At 50.6% G+C, this 20,834-nt stretch overlaps 1 long non-coding RNA gene across 1 annotated transcript; it reads left to right on the forward strand.

Annotated features, from left to right (window-relative positions):
* The first annotated feature begins 9,661 nt into the window (after positions 1-9,661).
* Positions 9,662-15,307, forward strand: LOC140844546 (uncharacterized). Its single transcript, XR_012123060.1, has 4 exons — positions 9,662-10,232; positions 12,011-12,619; positions 13,713-13,894; positions 14,656-15,307. It is a non-coding gene; the product is annotated as an uncharacterized lncRNA (long non-coding RNA).
* Positions 15,308-20,834: the final 5,527 nt, after the last annotated feature.

Here is a 20,834-nt window from a genome sequence, read left to right on the forward strand (position 1 = left end):
AGGGACATAAAGCAGGAAAATTTCATATGCGCACAGGTTCTGTGGATTAGAAATTCAGAGATGTCTGAGGCGGGCACGGGTTGACTTTCCCTCCATGGAAAACCCACTTGCTCTTTCATGTAAATTCTGGAATCATATCATACATTCTCCACTCTCCTAAACCTCTCTTAGTATTTTAGCAAAACAAAGTTACATATGTAGATACATTTGGAGGGATTTGAATCTGCTGTCTGGACCACTCCCACCAGTGAACATCAGGCACCCGCCCTGCTTCCCTCCTTCGGGGCAAAACCAGCCACGGGTTTCTGATCTGAAATGCCCAGGTGCCCCCTACTGGGTGCAGGCAGGGGCGCACAGAGGGGGACGCAGCTCTGAGGGCCACCCTGCCCCAATCCCAGCGTCAGCTGCAGTGAAGGCTACTCCCTGGTGCCCGGTGGTGCTGGGGACGGATTAGTTCCTGGGTGTCACTGGCAGGTGTCCAGGCTGGGCTCACTGTGGGGAGGCAGCCCGATGCGGGACGGTTGTCACTGGAGGAAAGGAGGGCCTACTTATCGGGAATTTCTCGTTACCAAATCTGAATTGACAAATAACTTCCTCCCTGTTGTCTACATCTTGGAAGCCTTTTCCGATAACCTTCGATTTCTCGTTAACTGCAACAGTAACATCCATATGTCTGTGCGAGGAAGGGCTGAAGTGTTTTCCTCAGATCACAACTATGGCAGGCGGCCCCCAAAACAGAACTCCCAGGAACTTGTGGGGATGTGCCTGCATCTGAACCAGCCCCCGGCCTACTTCCCTCCATAGGTGCAAACCCAGCCAGGGGTTTCTGCTCTGAAATCCCAAGGTGCCCGCTAATGAGTGCAGGCAGGGACCAGGCAACCCCGACATAACTGAGAGAGGAGCCAAGACCTCCTGGTGAGTCAGCCCTGGGTCATGTCTGAGCTGCACACGCACACCTGGGGGCCTGGGGACTTTCTGCCGCCTGGAGTCAATTGTCTAACCCTCCCCCCACCCCCGTCTTTCTGGGGGCCTACGGCAGAATGGAAGCCAGAGAAGCCAGACCCGTGCTTGAGGAAAGAGAATGTGGGGTTTCAACAGGGTACGTGGCTTCCCCAACACTTGGCAGTCAGAGGGTCAGGATCTGCTGTCCGTGCCCAATCCAGGGCCACAGAGGATGCCACCTCTGCTCTAGACCCGGCTGAACAGCTGTCACGCAGCTCCTCTGGAATGCCCTGGGCTCTTGTTTTCAACGCGTGGGGCTGTGACTGCTGAGCCTGAAACCCTAGAGGGGACCTGGCTGGCCTGAGCCTCGTGGGGAAGTTTGGCCACAGCCTCTACTCGCATGTCTGAGACACGCAGGGAGTGTGGCAGCTGAGGGCAGGGCTGAGAGCCCAGAGCGCGGCAGGTGCCGGCACTCCTGGGAACGGTGCACAGCGCCCCTCTGCTCCGTGCATCGTCCCCTGCCTTGCGTCCCTGCTGCCCTGCAGGCCCTGCTCTTGACCGCTTGTCCTCTTGTAGGAACTACAGCTCCCAGGGGTCTGGTTCACCCTGGGAATTGTAGGTAAGTGGGGGCAGGAGGATGGTTTCCGGGTTTTGAGCAGAAGAGATGTTGAGGTAAAGGACTGTGCTCTGCCCAGACAGCTGCTCCCTTTACATGCTATCTGCCCTCACCCTGTGCCTCCACCAGTAAGAACCCCAAGGAGAAAGTGACCCCAAGAGTGAGCACAGCCGGCTTGCAGGCAGCTGTACTTCCCCCGCTGCACTCCCGCTGCCCACCGGCTCTGAGAGCGCAGAGGGACCTGCCGCCCCAGGACAGAGACAGATCCTTTCTGGAAGGGAGGGCACTCTTTCTGGGAGAACAGTTACATACCAGGCTGCCTGGGCTCCAAGGACAGGGGACTGAAGGCGGGCGGCTCCCCGGGAAGGCCAGGTGGAGCTGGGCGGTGAGGAAGGGTGGCTGACCACCAGGACTGGCAGGGGCACAGAGGGAGGTGCCTGCCCTGGGGCGGCCAGGTGGGGGCTAGGGCACCACGTGCTGCCCAGCGCAGGTTTGTGGAGAGAATTCCCACACTGTGCACCCACTGTTCACCTGTGTGTCCCCTGCCTGCAGCAATTCTACTGCTGGGACTGATCCCGGGAGAAACCCTGCCCCACGCCCGCAGAGAGGTGCGCTTGGGAAAGCCCCCCAGGGCGGCTTGTAGCAGCGTCTCCTTCAGAACGATCTTACTAGTGGAGACTAATGACATTAATTTGGTCCTTCAACGTACCGGACTGCTGTGCAGATGGCTGCAAATTACAGGACTTACAAACCAGCAACAAATGGAGGAGAAAAGTCGAATTAGAAATAATTGGGAGCAGACCAGGGAAACTCAAGGAAGCTCTGAAAGTAAGTAGTGGGCAGGAAGGAAAGAGTCAGGAAAACTACACAGACACAGAAGCTCAAACAACACACTGCAGCCGGCAGCCTCCACGCTTCAACTGCTTCAACGGCTGTTGAGGGCAGCGCTCGGGTTTTCACAACTAACTAGGATGTGCCTGGAGGTGATATCAAGCCATTTAAAGGAGATTAAACGCCTTACACGGGTTTTAAAAGGACATGAAAGCACATAATTAATCTTGGAAGGATTCCTGTCCCAAGTCATTTGTCGCCACAAATCTTTTTACATGTTCAAAAGTTAACTCACTACAAAATTCAGATGAGGAGTTTCTCCGGATGCATGCGCCAAGGAACCTCTGCAATTACACCAGCAATTTTTTAAACAAACTGTGCAGTGTTTCAGGGTGACAGCCTAAGACAGCATCATTTCCCTAAGAGGTAAAAACAAGATAAAGTCTTGGCCCTCATCGCTCTTAAGTGTTTTTCATCTGCCAGACAGACGCAAACGTGTGCCAGTAGATCTCTTCCCGCCTCAACTTCCTACATCCTGAAGGCAGTAAGAAGCGACAAATGCCTGTTCCTCACTGCAGAGCTGACAACCCCCAAATGACGATTTTACATAATAAAAGATGTTTACTGAGGCTTACAGATTCCCTGGTCACCCGCTTCAAAGGCAGCTGGCAAATAACAGATCCAAAGATTAGCAAATTAAGGCCAGTAAACAATTTCCCTAAGGAGAATGCTAGCTCTCTTGGGCCTCTGGTACTTCCCGAGACACCCAGAAAATAGCAGATGAAAAAAGACTAAATCCGATGGCAGCTGAACAAGAAAACAGACTGTGCCAACCTGGACTCACTCTACCACCACTGAAGCAGCTTCCATGGGCCCTGCCTAGAGAAACACGGGTGCATTCTGGCAGTGATCACCCGCTGTCCAGCCCAAGGGGGGTCGGCACTCCCCAGTTAAAGGCATTCACCTTACCACAAACAGAAACTACAAAATCTCATCTGTAAGGGCCCTAAACCCTACGACATTATAGACAATTTTAACTCTACAAGTTCTCTTACAGAGTTGAACACCCAAAAGTGAGTGCGAGGCGGTCTTCAGTCAGTAGCCCCGGCTCCTCTTTCTGCGTCTGCCTCTGCATGAATCAAGTGACCTGGAGAAAGTTCTCTCATCTCTTTATTTATCCCCTTTTCCCTGCCAGGTACAAAATTAGGTCAAAGCCACCAATTCTTTTGGAAAATAAAATGAATTTCTTAGATTGGTTATGTCTACACTGTCATGCAAATACCTCCTGGCCACTGCGCAGCTATAGCCAACCCTCAAGTACGTACGATGCGGCTCGTGCCCATATTAACGCAGGAAACTGTGCACCTTTACTCTGCACAGGAAACACCCTTCCCGGAGAGGCCGGCAGACCCAGGGGCTTCCGGAACAGGCTCCTTTAGGGGTCCCCAGTTTCAAATGTGGAAATCCTTAGCAAATTAACATGCCATGCAAGTTACAAGAGCATACACTATTTTTTCATTAAGGAAAACCAAACAACCTGTCTGGCGCACTAATGTTGGGGGGACGTTGTGTATTTTCCTCGGTTCTTGTCCCTGGCGCGACAAAGACATGAAGGGCAGAGACACAGTAGTGGAGCAGAGCACAGGTTTTATTTAAAGTTCCTTAAAGAGAGAAAAAGTGCAGCAGGCAACCTCAGCGAGGAGAGGCGCCTTGAAAGGTTGGAGAAAGTTTAAGATTAAAAGGTTACACACTTAGAAAGTGTGGGCGACCTCAGAGAGAGGAGTGCCCTGAAAGGTTGGGGGTTCCCCCTTTTAAGGATTTTTCAGGAATGTGATCATGGGCTGAGGGTGCAGACCTGTTAAGCGGTCCCTGAATATTTAAAATTAACTTAATACAGGAAGTTTACTGCTCTGATTTCTCCTGAGATAACTGGCCTCTGGGTCTGAGAGCCTATCAAACAAGACCACCTGCCCAGCCCCCCAGGTGGGCTGAGTGCTTGTCTGCTGAAGAGGACGTTAAGAATCTTCCTCACTTCCTGCCTTTTCCTATGTTGTTTATTGCTGGGCCTGCGTCCCAAATTCCTCCCATCTCCTCCCATCTCGCATACCACCAGGCACAGTGTGGCTGGACGGTAAGTGTATCTGTGTGTGTGTGTGTGTGTGTGTGTGTGTGAGAGAGAGAGAGACACACACACACACACACACACACACATTTCACATATTGTTAAATGAATGAGATGAATACATTCCCAAAGTCTAATGAGCCCTGGACCGGCCCAAAACTTCCGGAGAAAACGCCAGTGTTCGGGCCGCTCCGTACTTCAAGCTGCTGCTGCTGGGAGGCGGCGAGGTCTGCGTGGGAGCAGGCAGCGGGGTCCCCGGGAAGGGCGGCCCCCTGCGGGTGGTGCGCGGAGTCTGAGGCCGGAGGCGGGGGCGGCCGGCGGCGCAGGGTCCCGGCGGTGTCAGCCCGCGGAGGTGCGGCCCCAGCGGCGGGGGCAGGCGGGCGAACTGGGGATCCGCGGAGCCTGGCGCTGATGGCACCCGCTGGGGGCACGGAGTCGTCGGTAGCGGCCGCCACCGCCCTCCTACGACGCTGCGCTCCCAACAGCCGCTCCCGCCGCCCACCGACACGGCCCGCGGCTGCCACCCCCAGTCCTGGGGCCGCCGCCCCCTCTTCCCAAGCCACCCGCCGCCGGTGCTCGCCCGCGCCGCCTCCCGCCTCCGCCCCGCGCTGCCACCCTGCGGGCCCTGCTCTGAGGCACATCTAACTCAGAAAGGGTCAGCAGACAGTCTCCAGTGCCGGGGGTCCTGACGGGGCATTGGGAGGCTTCACGGGGGAGATGACGGGACAGGGCAACATTCCAGGCATTGCTCACGGTTTAAACCGGGCTTAGCCCCGGGGGGGCGCTGTGCTCCTCGGCAGGGAGCAGCTGTGAACTTGGAGTGTTCTAGGCACCGGAATCTGGCGGGATATGTTGAGTGGAGGCCATATGAGGGTGACAGGGGTCGGCAGCCCCTGGAGAGACTATGGGCGGCAAGAAATTGGAGAAAATGTCAGGGGCTGAATCGTCAGCAGTCATCTGTGGAGTACCTGCTACGGGGTTTCCTGGGTCCTGGGAACCAGCCCCTGCCTCCTGGCAAATTGCACCTTGGGGGAGACCCACAGCCAGTACAATGGTGGAGAGAAACGCCCAGCAGGCTGCTTAGAGGGAGCAGAGGGCGCCTAACTACGACTGGGGGGCATGTGCCCAAACCAGGGGACAAGGGAGAGACCACGTGAAGGGAGGGTGGCTTTGCAGGCAGAGGGAGCAGCCTGTGCACAGCCTGAGCGAGTCTGAGGATCTAAGGAAGGCCAGGGCTGAGAGACAACTGCACGCCAGCCAGGTGGTCAAGGGCGCAAAGGGCTCATTGGAACCATTCACACAAACCACATGCTCAGTTTTCAGCATCCTTTTGGCCCTCGGAGGCCTGGGTTACATCTCCTTGCATTGCATCCCACGCACACACTGCAAGCATCCTTCAGAGAGGAGAGTTCCGTTTTCTGCAAGGTTATACGAAGGGACTGCAGGCCTGAGCTCTCCCATGCACTCGCTGTGTGACCCTGGACAAGGCACTTTACCTCTCTGTGCCTTGGTTCCATTATCTGTAAAATGGGGGTTGGCCTAGTATCTCCCTCATGGTGTCTTTGTGAAAATTAAGACATTAAAGGACCTAGCAGTTTCCTGGCAGATAGGAAGGGCTTAAAAAATGGAAGATGCCATATGATGAACAATTCCATGTCCAAATGACCATCTAAGAAGGTGGAAGTAGTGAGAAATGTGTGTCTCAAAGTATAAGCCGAGGTAGTGGGGGCTATACCTGGTCAGGGTCTAGTGGGTAGAAGAGTTTTCCATCAAGAAGCAAAGCCTTTGTGTCTAGGGGGAGAGAGCCTGGCTTGGAAATCCTCCCTGGCTGGGCAATCTATTGTTTTATCCTTTGTCACCAATGAACCCTGCCGACTGTCACCAATTATCTTGCCAATGGGTTTCAGCCCCGGGCAAGTTCACTATGGTTCAATGTGACCAAAGAAATGACAGTAGAGTGTTCTTGGGGTGAAAGGGTTATACCCAACTTTATTTCCACGGTGGCAGGTCAATCGCTAATATCCATCACTCAGCGTGAGTCTGCAGGAAGCAAGCCGGTCTCTGCCTCTGGGCCTCTCTGCCCGCAGTCATCCCGCACAGCCGTCCTCTGGGCCTCTGTCCTCAGCGCTGCCACCACGCCAGTTCTCTGATCTGCTCTCCTGCACCTTGCAGCCGTGCCACCGTATCACCCAGAGCCCTAGGCAGTGCTCTTTATGTAGAGTCAGTAGCAATGTATTGCTCACACGTGTGTAGTGAGCAAGCCAGCCAGGGCCAGTTGAGGATCCTGGCCACAGGAACGTTCATTTTATCCACACACGGAAGCTGCTGTCCCTCCAGACCAGACTGCACAGACCTGGGTCAAAGCTCACGTGGGTGAGGCTTGGCCTACACCCCAAGGTCTCCTTAGGCCTTCATGGGAATTCATGGTGGTAAGTAGGGGAAATATTGGCAAAAATGCTTTCTAAAAATATCCTTGCAGGGAAGGGACAGGAAGTTGTGAATTTGTAAAGAACAATGACTGCTCTTCCCACTGGTGTGGCAAATCTGTAAAGGTGAGTAGATCACAAAAAACACCCTTGCACATGCACACCTGCTACCTGGAGTTTTCTTAGGGTTGATGAAAGAATTGGAAACAGCAGGACTGCCAACTCAGCCACGAACAGCTCTAAGCTCCTTAAGACAGAAAACAGGAACTGGTGAAAATGTAAGGCCACAGAAGGTGTTGGGGGTGCAGCAGGGAGATAAAAGTGTCCCTGGGGTGAGGGGCCTGGGTCCCCACACAATGCTACCCTGGTGTGACAAGCAAGGACCGGCTTCTGGCAGGCTCGAGGAGCAGAGGCCCATTGTAGGACAGTGGTCAACCCTGCAGGGGCCTGAGGCCAGGGAGGTCTGCCTCCCCAAACAGGTGCTGTCAGCCAGGGTGACTGGGGGTGCCCAGGACCAGTCCAGAGAGAACTCAGCAGGCCCCAAGCCTCAGTGACCTGGCTGTGCTTCCTCTGAGAAGCATCCTCAGCAAGACATCAGAGCGTCTTTGGGCCACATCCAGGCCACTGGGGGTGGGAAGTCAGATCCCGGGTGGGGACGAGCCGTGCTCACTCGTGCCTGTGCAATTCGCCTGGGGCACGCCTAGTGGCTTTGTCCTCCTGACCTGCTCCACGAGGTGGCCCCCAGCCCACAGTTCAAAGAGGCCTGAGGCACCCTGGGGACAGTGGGAAGTGAGGGGCCTGCCACCTGCGGCACCTTGGCCCTCAGAGGGAAGAGGACAGGGGACAGGGTTCTCTGGGGCTTGAGGAAGAAGGAAAGGGGAGCAGGGTCCAGGGTCCACAGGGGAAGAGCAGGAGGCCCACACGGGCCTCAGCTGCAGTTCTCTGCCCGAGACAGGGCAGGGTCGGCTGTGCGGCAGCGGGGCGGCCCCCCTGCCTGCATATTCTTCACAAGATGCGCTCATGACTCACGCAGAGAGCAAGGCTGAGTCTGGGGAAAATGAAATTCATAATGAAAGACTTTAGCATGATAATAATGTAAATCTAATAATAAAGTTTATAGCAGTAAGTGTGTTTGTTGTAGAAAGTTCAAAGAAAGCAAATAAAAGAAAACAAGAACTCTACTATGCACAGCTCAAATCACTAAGCGAATATAAATATCAAATATTTAATGTGCTCTTCCAGTATTTTAATGCATTTTAAATTCGTTGAGATTTGTAAAAGTGCATATTTGCAATCTGTGTTTTCACTTCAATTGTAACACGAGCATCTTCCTGCGTTGTCATAAACTCTTCGAAAGGGTCGTTTTTAAGAGCAGCCCAATCAGCATGAGTATTCCGTGGCTGCCCATGCTGTCCCCAGTGCTGAACATCTAGGTGGTTTACAGTTTTTGCCTCAAAAACCACATTTATACATATTTGCATTCTTTTGGATTTTTTTTCTTAGGATAGTTTCCAAAGAGTAAACTAATGGACCAAAGTATGACCAGTTTGCAGGCTTTTGGTTCTCATTGCTCACCTTTGTTCTGAAAGGGCTGTACGGGGCTTCTCTTCAGGTGGGACCAGGCAGAATCTGCCCTCACTGCCCATCGCCCACCGAGGGTCAGGAAGTGACTCCAGTGCCCCCACCCCCCGCCACAACCGCCCGCGTTAGAGGCGCTGCCTTTGCTCCGAGGGCCACAGGTACAGCTGTTGAGGAGCAAGGGCCCCATGTAACTCAGGTTCCCTAGCACCTGGGGAAGGTGGGAGCGAGAAGCAGTGTTTCTGTGGGAATAACCTAGGGACTGTGAGTAAAGACACTGAAAAAGAGAGCGGCTGGGTAGACACGGGAGATGACCCATCAATCCCCGACGGCTAGCGGCCCAACACCGTGAAGATGTGAGCGCAGAGCATACTGAGACGGGGGCGTGACGGAGAGTCCAGCAGCTCAGTGGGCATGTGGACCTTGAGTTCCACTCGCTGAAGCCCAGAAGCCCTTGCGGAGTCCGGTTCCTGAGCACTAACAGCGCCGAGGCCCTCCGGCCGGAGCAGGCTGCTGAGTGCCCCCGGGACCTGCCGACCTTCGTCCTCAGGAGGGCAGCCGGACTTCCCGGGCTCCCTGCAGCGAGGTGTGGCCGGCGGCCGTCCCTGTGAAGGGCGGGGCGCGCCTCCCTCCCTCTCCTCTTCCTGCCTCGAAGGCGGCTGGGATGCCTGGTGCTTGAGTAGCCATTCTGAGCCGTGTGGTGAGCCCATGTGCTCAAGACGGCAGAGCAAAAAGTGCCGCTCCTCCTGGACCGGTGGCCTCCCGAGAAACAGACAGACTTAATGAAGCCACTACAGTTTGTGGCGGTTTTCTGTCCCTCCACCTTGGCGGTGTTTGTCCACATTTGCTCCATCAGAGTTGCACAGGGTCTGTGCTGCCAGACGCCCCCCCCCTCCCGCCTCTGCCACCTCGCAGGTCGGCCCTGGTCCTGTCCCAGCCTGCCGTGGGGCCCCCAAGCAGAAGTGTGGGTGGGGCCATGCTATCCCGGGAGAGCCTGGGGTGGCCCGTTTCAACTCCGGATCAACCCAGGCTTGCATGGGCTGCGTAGTGCTGCCCCCCGACACTAGGGGAGCTCCTAACCCCCGTGACGTTGCGGCGCCTCCCTACCGGCCACGCCCCCACACGCAGCTCAGCGTCTCCGTGTGCCTTGCCCAGCTGAGCTCCTGCCCCGAGTCCCAGCTTCACCCCAACCTCCTCCGGGGGCAGTTACTGTCTCCCAAAGGACAGGCCCGCCCTGGGGGCCTGGAGCCGTCTGCGGCTGACCCACAGGAAGCGGTGAAGCCGCCCCTCGGTCCTGCAGCCCAGGGCCAGCCCCCCGCCCTAAGGACCCCGAGGCTGCCCTCCCCACCGGGCCCACAAAGCCTAGGCTCAGGCCGGGAGAAGGCTGGGTTCTTGGGCATCTGCCCCACCCTCGGCCCTCCCGCCGCGGTTTCTCCTCTTAGGGGATCGGCCTCGGGGGCTGATGAGGGTGGGGTCCTGGGGTCAGCAAGGAGGACTGAGGCAGCCCCCCCCCCAATGAACGGGAAGCGTCCCCGCAGGTGGGGGCGACGGCCTCCGGAGGCGGGAGGGGTCCCCGGAAGGCGCCAGGGAAGGGCAGGGGCGTGGCGGGAGCAGGTGGCAGGGGCGGGGAGGGAGCGGCGAGCCCCACGCGGAAGTCAGGGCGGGCGCACACCGGGCCGCCAGCCGCTGCCAACTCCGCGGGGCCGCGTCCATGCAGGTGAGTCGCCCGCGCTGCCCCGGCTGCGCACCGACCCCTGCCCCCGCCGCCGCCCGCCCCGGCCACGCCGCGCACCTGCAAGGCGCCGGTGGGGGCCCCTGCATCGCACAAGGCTGAGGAGAGGGTGGCCACAGCCAGACAGAACCCAGGTCACTGGTGTCAAGGCAGGACAGGGGAGGGCAGCTGTCCTCCTGCCCAGCCAGAGACTGTGGTTCCAGGCCGGGCTGTTAGTGAGCGTGTGGGACCCAGGTGGGGAGGGCGTGTCCACCCTCGCGCGCGCCCTGAGTCTAGGCAGGTCCCCAGACCTTGCAGCTTTGCCCTGCAAACGGGGAGGGGAATGTGGCTTACTAGGTAGGGACGCCCAGGGTGGCCCATTGCATTGGGTCCTCTGCCTCCTGGGGGTTCTGCCACCGGAGGGGTGCTTATGGGTCAATGTGTATTTGGTTACAGTCACCCTGCTGGCCTTTGGTTCATCTCAATAGCTGGAGTATTTCTTGGGTCTCCCTTGGCTGGGTCTGATCTCATCGCTACTTACGAGCAGAAGCAACCTCCCTGTGGTTCTGGAAAGCCCAGTGGACCCCCTAAATGTCCACCACGTCCTTCATCTAGTCCCTGACCCAAGCTGTCCCAACCACATGCTGTCCATTCGTTATCTTCTTGTCACACTGTGCCCCATGCCAGGCCCATGGCTCAGCTCAGTACCTACCTGGGGAAGGACTAGAGGGGGAGGCCTTACCTCCTTGCCAGGTCACCCTAATTTGCCCACTCATCTAAATTAGACACAAGTTTGTGCCAATTTAGGAAAGTTCTTCCATTTTCTAGATGTTTTTGAAGCCGTTTCCCCAATTCCACGTTAAGCCTCTATGATTCCAGCTTTGCTCTCCTGACTCCTCCCGGCTTTCCTCTTCTTTGATCCCCACGCCAAGAAGGGGCAGGATTCTCGTTCCTCTTACATCCTATCCTTGACCTCATGACACTAGTTGCCACATTAGAACATAGGAGTTCCTTTCAGAAGCATTCCTTTGAGGTAGGTGTGATTATCACCATTATAGTCAGATGAGGATATTAGACAAGAAATTGAATTACCTCCTTCTTTAGTAGAATGTTGACTCTAGATCTGGATCTTGATTATGTTAAACGGGAGCTAAGCGAATATTATTCTTCCCTTAGAGTCCAGATTTCAAGCCTATTGCATTGCTAGAAAATCCTTTTGAATTTCAGTAGATGCATAATAAATGCATAATTAGCTCTTTTCTTCTCTTTATATTCCTGCTGAAACAATCCTAACCTCCTCACAAGCAGCTTGATGCCACAACCAAAAAAGGGGGAAGTCACTTCGTTTCTGAGGGCAGAGATCAAAGGACATCAGTAGTTTCTCCATACATTACCTGTTCCAGCTCCCAGCTTCCACCCGACTTACCTACTCCAAAGTCTAGTGAATTTTTATCTAGTTCTTTGAATGTGTACATGCAGATGTGAGTCAGTGTGTGTGTCTGTTTGTGCACACATGTATCAGTGTTTATGTATATATGTGACAGTGTTGAAAAAAATCAACTCTTGAATTATTCTTCCAAAGCTGTTTTTTTTATCATGCCTCGAGTCTTTGGATTTTAACATCCCAAAGAAAAAATTTTGACTCATTTATAATTGGTGTTCTACGGTCATTCATTTCTAGAGATAATAAACCCAGAACCCCCTTTTTTTGTGATTGGCATAGGGACAGGGGTTACCAGAATATAGGATAGTAAGTTCATGTTTTTAAAATCTTGTATCTGCAGGGTCTAAGGCAATGGCAATAGGGATGAAAGAGAGGACAGTGGAGGTGTGGCCCAACCAAACTGCCCCTGAGCCGCCCAGCCTGCTGTCTACCTCGCTGTCTTCCTTGAGTCATCACCCCAGTTCCCCAACCTCCAAATGCAGGAAAATGAAGCCAAGATATTTTTGAGTCGCAACCCTATGCTCAACAATATGTTTTGTACTTTCCTGTATGTGTCCTCATTTTTTCCTCAGAGCAATCCTCTGAGGTAGGTAGCAGCATTCTCATTTTTTAATGATGAAGGAGCACAGACCGAAAGAGGTTGGATACCTCATCCAAAGCTCCACAGCTAAAACACGAAAGAGGTGGAGTCCAAACCCTGCCCCCTGGGCCTGCTGACCTCACCATCCATTCCCTACGTATAGGTAAGGGCGCCTCATGAGGGCACGCACTGACACCACACGGGGCGGAGCGGAGACACTAGAGGCGGCGGCAGCAGCAACATGTTTGGGACTCCGAAATCTGAGAAGTAAATTGTGACTAGTTTAGCCGATTGGGGAAAGCAGAGAAGCAATCAGATTTACATCACAGAAGCTGCAAAAGGAATCAGTGACACTAGTCACCTATGGAGGTGAGTATGGGGCTAAAAACAGAATGTTTGGTTGAAAGTCCACTTAACCCGATACCTCTCCTCTGAGAGCAAGTGTGTGACTTCCCTGCCTCGACCAGCACAGGTCTGAGAATTTATACCATGAAAAGCACCAATTATAGAGTCTCTGGTCAGGGGGACCCCAGAAGTCAAGGGTGTCATCCTGAAATAGGAAGAGTAAGTGAAAGTTTAGTCTCCCACTGAATGTCAAGACTCCCAGCCGGTCCTCCCCTGGAACCCTGGTTAATCTTCTGGTAATCCTTGAACCAGAGAGCTCAGAACTCAGGCAGCCAGGCTGGAACCCTCCAGACAAGAGATGTCCAGAAAAATATGGACAAAAGGAAAAAACAAAAGAATACAGATGGGAGTTCCCAAGTAACAGCCCAGCCAGGTCGCCACAGCAGACATCACTGCCCGCCCCCCGCTAACGGCCTGGGCAGCCCCGCTTCAGTGAACTGCTGCTGACGTCTAACTGCCAGTATCTGGCTCTCTTTTGCCTGATAGTCTCTCCAAAGCCAGGGAAGGCTGCTCTGTGGGGTTCATAGCAGGCCAGAAGTGCTGGGGAATTACTACCCTCCTCCCTGGGAGCAGCTGCCAGCCGCTGACTGTGAGGATGTCACGTGCACACACACACAGTTTCCTTGTCCTTGCACACATGAACTCTGAGATGTATGTTTGCCACCATTTCCCCAAAATCTCTATGCAGAGCTAAGCCTTAGACATGCTCAGTCCCTCAGTCACAGTCAGCATGGTGACCGCCTTCTCTCCCCTGATCCCTTCCCTGCTCCCCTCTGCGTGTCTCCACTGAGTGACTCCACGTGCACACATGTCTCAGGGTCTCTTGGGGAACCCGAACTAAGAGGAAAAACAGGTTTTATGCCAAGATCAAGAGCTAGAATGTCATCCGCTGGAGGAAAGAACACAGTGAAGCAATGACTTCAAATTTCTGAGGGAATATTTTTCCAATATAGGACTCTGTAAGCAACTAAGCAATGACTTACGTGTGAGAACGGCATACATACATTTTCAGACATGCAAGACCTCGAAGCTTTGCTTCCCATGCCCCTTTTCTCAGGAAACTTTTAGAAGAGGTTTCCTGCTCCACCAGGACAAGGAAATAAAGATGACTTGGTACGTATGAAACAGGAGATCCAACACAGGAGAGGAGGGAGCGGTCTCCCAGGAAGGCCGTGAGGGGCGTGCCGAAGCCCACAGCTGTTCAGCAGGGCTGGAGGGGAGCCGGTCCCACTGGAGCAGGTGAGGACTGAGAGAAGGGATGTCATTCAGAGTACGTGGCAGGCTACTGAGTGTGTCTGCGCAAACTGGGGAATATTTGGGGGTTATAGAGTAATGAACGGTAAGCACATGCAAACAGTACACAAAAAGACATTTATTAGATCAAGGGGAACGGAGAGGTTATGCAGCGAGTCACGCCTGTGCAGTCGTAACAGCTGTATTGGACGGATGGGATGAGACAAGAGCCGATGAGGTTGGGGGAGGGGTTTTCTACAACAAGCCCCAGAGAACTGTTTGGACCTTTACACCGTGTGCATGAATAACTTTGATAACAATAAATAAAACTATGAAATTAGTAACAAAACAAACAGCTCAAGTAAAATAAAGACCGGGACCTCTAAACAGGAATGGAGGTGAAACTAGGGATCAGCGACCTGTTGTTTTTTGTGAAAGTCTCAAAAAATAATGGGATTTTTTTGTTTTTGCTTCTTCCTTAACATTTTTGATTGACGTAGAACATACATACCCAAAGTGCACATATCATAAATATACTACTTGATTTTTTTCACAGTGTGAACACAGCTTTGCAACTACCACTCAGATCAGGGGACAGTTACAGTATATTCTTATCAGACAGCCCCATGGACCCCCATCCAATCACTGTCCCCAAGGGTGAGACCCTCCTGACTCTGACATCATAGATTAACATCCACTATTTTGTATTTTATACAAATAAGAGCCACACAGTCTGTCATCCTTCGTGTCTGACTTCCTCCATTCAGTGTCATGTCAGTGAGACTCACCCATGGTGTGTGTGCGGTTGCAGAGTCGTGGTCCACCCGGTTTCATTCCGTGATACCCCGTAGTGAGAATACGCCACGATTCACCTGTTCTCCTGTTAATGGCGTCCGTACGGTTTCCGGTCTGGAGCCACTGCGGTGCTTCTACTGGTGCAGCTATAAACATTTTAGTGAATGTTTTTGCTCGACATTATATATGTATTTCTGTGGGATATATATACCTCAGAATGGAATTGCTTGGCCATGGGATTCATGTATGCTCAGTTTGGACATTGCCAGACAATCTTCCAAAGTGATTCACCAATTTGCATTCCCACCAACGGTGTAAAAGAGTTCCAGTTGCTCCACGTCCTGGCCAACTCTTGCTGCTGGTGATGTTTTTCATATCAGTCATTCTGGGGACATGTGGTGGTATTGCATTGTGGTTTTAGTAAACATCTCTCTGATGACTAATGAAACTGAGTACTTTTTCATCGATGTATTGGCCACTTGAATGTCATCCTTCATGAAGTGTCTCTCCAAGTTTTTTGCTCATTTTTTATTGTGTTTTCTGTCTTCTGTTGATTAGTAGAAATTCTTCATTATTTCCTTATTGGTCTTTTGTTGCCTATATGTATTGGGAATATTTTCACTCATTCTGTGGGTTAACTTCTATTTTTGAACTTACAAAATACAAAAATAAAAGGAAGACCCAAATATGCTCTCAATAAATACGAATATAAAGCCATATTTAAGTTAAAAAGAAAAGGATGCAAATGCGAAAAGATTTACTATGCAAACACTCATCAAAGGAAAGCAGAGGGACTCCATTCACATCAGACAAACTAGACTTCACAATAAGGAGTGTTACCCGGGATGAGAGGGCACAGCAACAAAGGAATCAATTCTTGAATAAGACATGACGGCCCCAAGTGTTCATGCTGAACACAGCCTCAAAATACATGTAATACAACTTACAGAACTAAAAGGCAAAAGAGATACATCCACGATTACAGTCAGATACTTTCATACTCCTGTCTCAGGAATGGGTAACGCAAGGAGACAGGAAATCAGCAAAGACAGAAACACCTGAACACACTATCAGTGCATTTCACCTGACTTCTAGAGAACATCTCACTCAACAGTGGAAGAGCAGCATTCTGTTCGGAAGTATACGGGAGTTCATCAAGACAGATCATATTCTGGGTTATAACACAGCCCTTAGCAAATTTAAAATAATTGAAAGCATGGAAGGTATGTTCCCTGACCACAGCTGAATTAAATTGGAAATCAATAACAGAATGATACCTGAAAAAACTCACAAATATTTGCAAATTAAACAACACACTTCTAAGTAACCCATGGATCAAAGAGGAAGTCACAATGGAAATTGGAAAATGTTTTGAATTGAACTAAAATGAAATCACAACATTCCACAATTTACGGGATGCAGCCAAAGTGGTGCTTGAACAGAAACTTAAACATTAAACCAGAAATAAGAGAAGGTTCAAATCAGAAAGCTAATCTTCTGCCTTAAGAAACCAGAAAAAGAAAAGCTAATTAAATCCAAAATGAGTAAGGAAGGGAATAAAAAAAGAGCAGGAATCAATTAAATTGAGAAGAACAATAAAGAAAAATCAAGCCAAATTGCGTTCTTTGAAAAGATCATTAAAATCAATAAGCCTCTACACAAACACATCAAGGAAAACTATTTAAAAAATCTGTAGGGGCAGAAATCAGATCACTATTGACCAGTAATTTCACACTGGGGAGGGAGTTCACTGCAAAGGAGCAGAGGAGTATTGAGGGAAATGGAATGTTCTCTGACTTGATCGTGGCGATGTATCCTATTGTATACACTTGTCAAAAACAGAAAACTGTGCACCTCAAAAGAATGCAGTTCACTGTGTGTAAATTATATCTCAATGAATCTGATGTTGAAGAAAATACCAGAGTGCATCTCAGCAATTTATGAAGAATTTCACGACACCTTTGTTTTAGATGCGTGTGTAATGCAGGGTAAAATGTGTTTTTCTGAATCCCGTATACTGTGGTTAAAAAAGAAAAAAAGCGACAAGGGAGCCAAGATGGCGGCGTGAGTAGAGCAGTGGAAATCTCCTCCCAAAAACACATAGAGCTATGAAAATATAACAAAGAAAAATCTTCCTAAAATAGAGACCACAGGACACAGGACAACATCCAGACCACATCCACACCTGCAAGGAACCAGCGCCTTGCGAAGGGGGTAAGATACAAGCCCCGGCCCGGCGGGACCCCCGGCTCCCGGCGGGTGGAGAGAAACCGGAGCGGTTTTTTTTTTTTTTCTTGGCGAGCGCTTTTTGGAAGCCTTAGAGGGACGGGCCCCCGTTGCTGGGGAGGCAGGGTGGCGGGACCGGTGAGCAGGTGCCTGGGAACGGCGCCGGAGGACAAAGAATATCCCGCGTTTCTCCCTGCGGGACCGGCGGGCGGGTGCCTGAGACCGGTGCCTGAGGACGGAGGAGGTCGCGCGTTTTTCCTTTTTTTTTTTCTCTCTTTTTGGCGAGCGCTTTTTGGAAGCCTTGAAGGGACGGGGACCCCAGTGCTAGGGAGGCAGGGTGGTGGGACTGGTGAGCGGGTGCCTGGGACCGGCGCCTGAGGACAAAGAATATCCCACGTTTTTCCCTGCGGGACCGGTGGGCGGGTGCCTGAGACCGGCACTTGAGGACAGAGGAAATCGCGCGTTTTTCCCCTTTTTTTTTTCTTTTCTGCGAGTGCTTTTTGGAAGCCTAAAAGGGACAGGGACCCCGGTGCTAGGGAGGCAGCGCGGCGGGACTGGTGAGCGGGTGCCTGGGACCGGCACCTGAGGACAAAGAATATCCCGCGTTTTTCCCTGTGGGACCGGTGGGTGGGTGCCTGAGACCGGCACCTGAGGACGGAAGAAATCGCGTGTTTTTCCCCTTTTTTTCTCTCTTTTTGGCGAGTGCTTTTTGGAAGCCTTGAAGGGACAGGGACCCCGGTGCTAGGGAGGCAGGGCGGCGGGACTGGTGAGCGGGTGCCTGGGACCAGTGCCTGAGGACAAAGAATATCGAGCGTTGCTTCCCTGCGGGACCGGTGGGTGGGTGCTTTTTGGAAACCTTGAAAGGACAGGGACCCTGGTGCTAGGGAGACAGGGCAGCAGGACCAGTGAGTGGGTGCCTGGGACCGGCAACTGAGGGAAAAAAAAAAAAAATCGCTTGTTTTTTCCTTTTTTTTTTCTTTCTTTCTGTTCCCTCTCTCATTGTTGCTGTTGTTGTTTTGGTTTGGAGAGTGCTTTTTGGAAGTCTTAAAGGGGCAGGACAGGTCACTTAGACCAGAGGCAGGGAATCTGGGGATCTCTGGGCACTCTAACCCCCTGGGCAGCAGGGAGCACAGAGGCCCCTTACGGAGATAAATAGCCTCCTGGCCGCTCCCCATCCAATGGGGCTCCACCATTTTGGAGGAACAGCCCCAGCCAGGCCAAGCCCACAGCAACAGCGGAGATAAACCCCAAAGCAACTGGGCGGGAAGCAGAAGCCCTGTCTGCGCACAGCTGCCCAGCACAAGCAACTAGAGGTCGCTATTCTCCCAGGAAAAGGCTACAAACCAACAAGAAGGGAAGCTCTTCCAGCAGTCACTTGTACCAGCTCTGCAAACTATCTCTATCACCATGAAAAGGCAAAACTACAGGCAGACAAAGATCACAGAGACAACACCTGAGAAGGAGACAGACCTAACTAGTCCTCCTGAAAAAGAATTCAAAATAAAAATCATGAACATGCTGACAGAGATGCAGAGAAAAATGCAAGAGCAATGGGATGAGATGCAGAGAAAAATGCAAGAGCAGTGGGATGAGATGCAGAGAAAAATGCAAGAGCAGTGGGATGAAGTCCGGAAGGAGATCACAGATGTCAGGAAAGAGATCACAGAAGTGAAACAATCCCTGGAAGGATTTATAAGCAGAATGGATAAGATGCAAGAGGCCATTGAAGGAATAGAAGCCAGAGAACAGGAACGTATAGAAGCTGACATAGAGAGAGATAAAAGGATCTCCAGGAATGAAACAACACTAAGAGAAATATGTGACCAATACAAAAGGAAAAACATTCGTATTATAGGGATACCAGAAGAGGAAGAAAGAGGAAAAGGGATAGAAAGTGTCTTTGAAGAAATAATTGCTGAAAACTTCCCCAAACTGGGGGAGGAAATAATCGAACAGACCATGGAATTACACAGAACTCCCAACAGAAAGGATCCAAGGAGGACAACACCAAGACACATAATAATTAAAATGGCAAGGATGAAGGACAAGGAAAGAGTTTTAAAGGCAGCTAGAGAGAAAAAGGTCACCTATAAAGGAAAACCAATCAGGCTAACATCAGACTTCTCAACAGAAACCCTACAGGCCAGAAGAGAATGGCATGATATACTTAATGCAATGAAACAGAAGGGCCTTGAACCAAGGATACTGTATCCAGCACGACTATCATTTAAATATGATGGTGGGATTAAACAATTCCCAGACAAGCAAAAGCTGAGGGAATTTGCTTCCCACAAACCACCTCTACAGGGCATCCTACAGGGACTGCTCTAGATGGGAGCACCCCTAAAAAGAGCACAGAACAAAACACACAACATATGAAGAATGGAGGAGGAGGAATAAGAAGGGAGAGAAGAAAAGAATCTCCAGACAGTGTATATAACAGCTCAATAAGCGAGCTAAGTTAGGCAGTAAGATACTAAAGAAGCTAACCTTGAACCTTTGGTAACCACGAATCTAAAGCCTGAAATGGCAATAAGTACATATCTCTCAATAGTCACCCTAAATGTAAATGGACTTAATGCACCAATCAAAAGACATAGAGTAATAGAATGGATAAAAAAGCAAGACCCATCTATATGCTGCTTACAAGAAACTCACCTTAAACCCAAAGATAAGCATAGACTAAAAGTCAAGGGATGGAAAAACATATTTCAGGCAAACAACAGTGAGAAGAAAGCAGGGGTTGCAGTACTAACATCAGACAAAATAGACTTCAAAACAAAGAAAGTAACAAGAGATAAAGAAGGCCACTACATAATGATAAAGGGCTCAGTCCAACAAGAGGATATAACCATTCTAAATATATATGCACCCAATACAGGAGCACCAGCATATGTGAAGCAAATACTAACAGAACTAAAGAGGGAAATAGACTGCAATGCATTCATTGTAGGAGACTTCAACACACCACTCACCCCAAAGGATAGATCCACCGGGCAGAAAATAAGTAAAGACACACAGGCACTGAACAACACACTAGAACAGATGGACCTAATAGACATCTATAGAACTCTACATCCAAAAGCAACAGGATATACATTCTTCTCAAGTGCACATGGAACATTCTCCAGAATAGACCACATACTAGCTCACAAAAAGAGCCTCAGTAAATTCCAAAATATTGAAATTCTACCAACCAATTTTTCAGACCACAAAGGTATGAAAGTAGAAATAAATTCTACAAAGAAAACAAAAAGGCTCACAAACACATGGAGGCTTAACAACATGCTACTAAATAATCAATGGATCAATGAACAAATCAAAATAGAGATCAAGGAATATATAGAAACAAATGACAACAACAACACTAAGCCCCAACTTCTGTGGGATGCAGCGAAAGCAGTCTTAAGAGGCAAGTATATAGCAATCCAGGCACACTTGAAGAAGGAAGAACAATCCCAAATGAATAGTCTAACATCACAATTATTAAAACTGGAAAAAGAAGAACAAATGAGGCCTAAAGTCAGCAGAAGGAGGGACATAATAAAGATCAGAGAAGAAATAAACAAAATTGAGAAGAATAAAACAATAACAAAAATCAACGAAACCAAGAGCTGGTTCTTTGAGAAAATAAACAAAATAGATAAGCCTCTAGCCCAACTTATTAAGAGAAAAAGAGAGTCAACACAAATCAACATAATCAGAAATGAGAATGGAAAAATCACGACAGACTCCACAGAAATACAAAGAATTATTAAAGACTACTATGAAAACCTATATGCCAACAAGCTGGAAAACCTAGAAGAAATGGACAACTTCCTAGAAAAATCCAACCTCCCAAGACTGACCAAGGAAGAAACACAAAAGTTAAACAAACCAATTACAAGCAAAGAAATTGAAACAGTAATCAAAAAACTACCCAAGA

The sequence above is a fragment of the Manis javanica genome, chromosome 11 (genome assembly GCF_040802235.1).
Source record: "Manis javanica isolate MJ-LG chromosome 11, MJ_LKY, whole genome shotgun sequence".
In the NCBI taxonomy this organism is placed as follows: Eukaryota; Metazoa; Chordata; class Mammalia; order Pholidota; family Manidae; genus Manis; species Manis javanica.